Below are 6,000 nucleotides of genomic sequence, written 5' to 3'. Positions count from 1 at the left end.
TGGTTGAGGGCGAGTTGGAGTACGTGGTGGAGAAGATCTTAGATTCTCGTCTCTCCAGGCGGAGGCTTCAGTACCTGGTCAAGTGGAAGGGCTATGGTCAGGAGGATAATTCCTGGGTGGTCGCCTCTGATGTGCATGCGGCCGATTTAGTTCGTGCCTTTCACGCCGCTCATCCTGATCGCCCTGGTGGTCTTGGTGAGGGTTCGGTGACCCCTCACTAAGGGGGGGGTACTGTTGTGAATTTACCTTTTGGCTCCCTCTAGTGGCTACTAGTGATTCTACTCTGGGTATGTCTATCATCCCTTGTATGCTCACCTGGGTCGTTAGGTCAGGGGTGTTGCTATATAAGCTCCCTGGACCTTCAGTTCAATGCCTGGCAACGTTGATATCAGAGCTAATCTGTAGTGCTCTTGTCTACTGATCCTGGTTCCTGCGTGATTAAGCTAAGTCCGCTTTCTTGCTTTTTGCTATTTGTTTTTGTTTGCATTTTTGTCCAGCTTGTTCATTATCTGTATCCTTTCCTTGCTGGAAGCTCTAGGGAGGCTGGAGTTCTCCCCCCGGCCGTTAGACGGTTCGGGGGTTCTTGAATCTCCAGTGTGGAATTTTGTTAGGGTTTTTGTTGACCATATAAGTTATCTTACTACATTCTGCTATTAGTAAGCGGGCCTCTCTTTGCTAAACCTAGTTCATCTCTGTGTTTGTCATTTCCTCTTACCTCACCGTTATTATTTGTGGGGGGCTTGTATCCTACTTTTGGGGTCTATTCTCTGGAGGCAAGAGAGGTCTTTGTTTTCCTCTTCTAGGGGTAGTTAGTCCTCCGGCTGGCGCGAGACATCTAGCGACCAACGTAGGCATGTTCCCCGGCTACTTCTAGTGTTGGCGTTAGGAGTAGATATATGGTCAACCCAGTTACCACTGCCCTATGAGCTGGATTTTTGTACTTCGCAGACTTGCTGATATCTCTGAGACCCTCGCCATTGGGGTCATAACAGGTAACATCCACAGCTGACGTTGTGCACTTGAGAGCCGCCAACCTGCCCTCCAGCTGCTGGATGTACTGCAAGGGTTGCTGTTCATCCACAATTACTAGCCAGACCCTGGCGCTAGTTTAATGTTAGGGCTAGCGGAACGCACCAAATAATTAGGAAGATGGTATGAGGTGCGTTCGCAGCCCGGGGTCCACCGTGCAGAGATGGAACCTGCAGCTGAGTAATGATGGATTATATGGCGGTATAATGTGGATACACACATGGGTTAGCTTCACCCGGTATGAGGGAAGTGAACCCTGTTGCGTTACAGGGCCGCAGTACCGCACAAACAGCGCAAGCAAGGAGTCACAGAACTTTATCCCAAGACTAAGGGAAAGAGTTCATCTAGACCTTTTGCGCTTGACACCGCTACTGGGGTAGTTATTGTAGTTATTGTTACTACAGTAACAATAATTAAATGCACAAGAGTGCGTGCAGTGCCGCTTTAGTGGACGCCACTAACCACCCAGACTTGGGTCAGGAAAGCGCTCCATTAGTGCACTGCGCCGCACTGGCGGTCACTGCAAACAGACGCTGTATCGTGTGTTAGGTGCAGGTAGCACTGTTGGTCACTAAATAGCAAGCATCCACCATTCGCGAGCAGTCAACAACACTAGGAAAGGGGATGATTAAAGAGCGACAGTCACACATCTACATACCGTACACACATTTTCAAGTATACACTAGCGAACCTTTTATAGCAGCAGTGCTGTGGGATCTTCCAGATGGTCCAATAGGAGCCGCAACAGGACCTGAGCATGTGACCCCCGACCTCCAATAGGAGGTCGTCCCGTGGGCATGCTCAGTATGGGAAAAGCAGGACTTAGTCCCAGAAAGACCTGCTCTCTGCTGATTAGTGCTGGCTACAAAGGCAGAGCCTGGAAGGGCAGCAGTAACCAGTCGCACAGTATCAGCTTGAGCCAGATGCTGGGACCAACATCTCTGTTGAGCAGGCTCCACTGCGCCTGGAAAAGAATGGGAGACCGCAGCGGAGGTGGTTCAAGATTCCGCCTGTGCAAAGGCGGAACTCAACACCCAACATAGTCATTCTTAATATTCAGTTTTTGATTTTGTAATCAAAATATGGCAAGTAGGCATCTCTTTACATTATAAACAATAGGACTAACCAACACACTATAGTACTAAACTACTTAACAGCCAGTCAAGGAAGTATGTGTCAGATAATTGGACCCTCCTGCTGTTATTATGTGGATGCAACTTCTCCGTACGAGCTGACAAACATAACTAAAGCTATGGAATTGAAAGAAAAATTCAGAGAAGAACACTCCCAAGAAAATGAATTAATCTTGAGTAGCTGGTTCCATTGTCTAAATCCAGCCAATTGGTTTAAAGGTATAGCAGGATGGATCACAGGTATAGAACACATGCTCATGCAAATGTGGCTCATAGTTATAGTCATTGTCTGCCTAAAAAAGATTGTCAAAAGGGCGATAATGAAAATATGTAGCTCCACGAATGTCCTAAACATACATATTCTTCCAGCTACAGAAAACTCGAATGTGCCTCTTCTGGCTCCCCCTCATTTTCCTTATCAAAAGGTAGGCCGGCGATACTACTTCGATGTAGGGGTATAAGTGATAATGACAATTATCAGAGAGAGGAAATTATAACAAATTTAATATATACCAATAAATCCCCTTTAACTAATCTACCTGAAATTCCCACACTCGTTTTAGAAATATAGAATTAGGGTACTGTCACACAGTGCAATTTTGATCGCTACGACGGTACGATTCGTGACGTTCTAGCGATATCGTTACGATATCGCAGTGTCTGACACGCAGCAGCGATCAGGGACCCTGCTGAGAATCGTACGTCGTAGCAGATCGTTTGGAACTTTCTTTCGTCGCTTGATCACCCGCTGACATCGCTGGATCGTTGTGTGTGACAGCGATCCAGCGATGTGTTCGCTTGTAACCAGGGTAAACATCGGGTAACTAAGCGCAGGGCCGCGCTTAGTAACCCGATGTTTACCCTGGTTACCAGCGTAAACGTAAAAAAAACAAACAGTACATACTTACATTCCGGTGTCTGTCCCCCGGCGTCTCAGCTTCTCTGCACTGTGAGCGCCTGCCGGCCGGAAAGCGAGCACAGCGGTGATGTCTGACGTCACCGCTGTGCTTTCCGGCTATGGTGCTTACACAGTGCAGAGAAGCAGAACGCCGGGGGACAGACACCGGAATGTAAGTATGTACTGTTTGTTTTTTTTACGTTTACGCTGGTAACCAGGGTAAACATCGGGTTACTAAGCGCGGCCCTGCGCTTAGTAACCCGATGTTTACCCTGGTTACCCGGGGAATTCGGCATCGCTCCAGCGCCGTGATTGCACCGTGTGACCGCAGTCTACGACGCTGGAGCGATGCGACGTCACGGATCGTGCCGTCGTAGCGATCAAAATTGCAGTGTGTGACAGTACCCATAGAATAAAAATCTATATTACTCGGCAACTTGATCATTTTAGGATTAAGGAGTAATTGCTAAGTAAAGATGTAATGTTTACACAAGCTACTGTATCTTGGTCAATCTACCCTACCAGTGTGGTCTGAGGCAAGAACCTTGAACAAAAGTCAAGCACGTAGCATCTTTCAAATAACATAATATAGTACATAGTAAGTAGGGATGAGCGAGTAATGAAATATTTGGACTCACTATACTCGTAACGAGTAGGTCTTAATACTCGGGTATTCATATTGAGCAGCGAGTCCAATGCAAGTCAATGGGAAATGCAAGTAATTTTATGCTGTACCCTTCAAAGTGGTCTGGGGGCCTGAGGAAAAGGCTGAAATGGGTGCATGATTGTTTAAAAGCAGGCGGTAAAAAGCTGTGTGTTAGGTAACGCAGGAAGAAGCCATCCATCATCATCACAAGGGCTTCACAATTCTAAAGGTTGGAATACTGTCCTTGCTTTTCCACTGCCACTGCACTTCAAAAAAATAGCACTAGGGGCTGTATCATGGTTCAGGAAGGCGGCCTCAAGAGCAGGACAATTATGAAACTAGACTACTAGCACGGTAGTTCCATTGCCAAATGAGCAGGCATAGACATAGTGTTTCCAAAAATGAGCCCAATGGGCTGTATCATGATTGACGCAGGAAGGAGGCCTCAAGAGCCAGACAATTATGAAACTAGACTACTAGCACAGTAGTTCCAGTGCCCAGTGTGCAGGCATATACATAGTGTTTCCAAAAATTAGCACTAGGGGCTGTATCATGGTTCACGCAGGAAGGAGGCTTCAAGAGCAAGACAATTATGAAACTAGACTACTAGTATGGTATTTCCAGTGCCCAATGTGCAGGCTTAGACATAGTGTTTCCAAAAATGAGCCCAAGGGGCTGTATCATGGTTGATGCGGGAAGGAGGCCTCACGAGCCAGACAACTATGAAATTAGATGACTAGCATGGTAGTTCCAGTGCCCAATGTGCAGGAATATACATAGTGTTTCCAAAAATGAGCCCAAGGGCTGTATCAGGGTGGACGCAGGAAGGCCTCAAGAGGCAAACAATTATGAAGCTAGACTACTAGCACAATAGTTCCAGTGCCCAATGTGCAGGCTTAGACATAGTGTTTCCATAAATTAGCCCAAGTGGCATGATACCATGGTTGATGCAGGAAGGATGTCTCATCACTATTGCCTCAGATGGGAAATATTAATGAATGGAACATTGTTTCTAGCTTGTTGACCACCTGAGGTACACCTGGCAGAAGCAGGAGTAGGATACACATGTAATTAGAAGGAGGAAAGTGGTTTGTATGGGAAGGGATGGACGTGATCACCAGTAGCATAAAAGAACATTTTGAGTGACTTTAGGTTGGGATGATGTCATCTGGAGGGCTTAAAAACTGTGGCGAAATCTGGTCTTTGTTAAATTTTATCACAGTCAGCCGGTCTGCATTCTCTGTAGTAAGCCGTGTGCGTGTATCTGTGATGATCGCCCCAGCAGCACTGAAAACACACTCTGACACCACACTAGCAACAGGGCAGGCCAGCACCTCCAAGGCACATAAGGAGAGATTTGGCCAACTGTGTAGCTTGGATACCCAGTAATTAAATGGAACCGAAGCGTCAGGAAGGATGCAGGTATGGTCACTTAGATACTTGTTCATGTTATTCAACTTCTGCCTCCTTGACATTGTTACTGGTCCTTATAACCCTTTCTGATGAACCGGTTTATTGAAGATGGCCCAGTTTGTGGAAATTTCCCTCCACCTCTTTTGGACCTGCTGGGCGTGTCTCTCCCCATTAATGCATGCTGTTGCAAAGAGCTGGTACCTCTGACACCAGCGGTGTCTGAGTCTGATGTTGTCATGAAATGATCGACAACGGCCCTCTTGATGGATTCAATTGTGAAACCCCTTGATGACTGCAACAGTAGCGAAGGAAATTTGTCCTTGTACCATGGGTCTAGAAAGGTGGGCAACCAGTATACGTTGCTTTTGAAAATGTGGATCACGCGAGGGTCTTGGAACAGACAAATAGACATGAAATGTGCACTGTGTGCCAAGCTGCAATGAGGCAACTGTTCTGTGACCCCAGAAGGAGGAACAATACCCCTCCTCTCCTCACACTGACTCTCCTCCACCTCCTCGTCTCTAGCCCACCCATGCTGGACAGACCTGTAGCTGGGGTTGGGAGTCCCCTCTGTAGCATCATGGGTCCCCTTGGTACCACATAAAAATAAGTCCTCTCCCTCCTCATCTTCCTCCTCATCTTCACCACCCAATCTTGCCTCATCATAATCTTGGCTGGGCTAGGTAGGATCACCCAGTGTGAAATTTTGCTCAATACCCTGCTGATGGGCACTCAAAGATTCCATGTTTTGATTATACCGCAATTCTTTCAACATACATAGCATTGGGATTATAGTGATTTGGCAAATTAAATTGCTTTTGAAGCCCTGCAAGATCAGCAACAGCAGTAGAGCAATGGCAGAAATGGGCACAAATATGGCG

Source organism: Ranitomeya variabilis, chromosome 5, assembly GCF_051348905.1.
Source record: "Ranitomeya variabilis isolate aRanVar5 chromosome 5, aRanVar5.hap1, whole genome shotgun sequence".
NCBI classification, from domain to species: Eukaryota; Metazoa; Chordata; class Amphibia; order Anura; family Dendrobatidae; genus Ranitomeya; species Ranitomeya variabilis.
Note: the sequence above shows the minus strand (reverse complement) of the source record.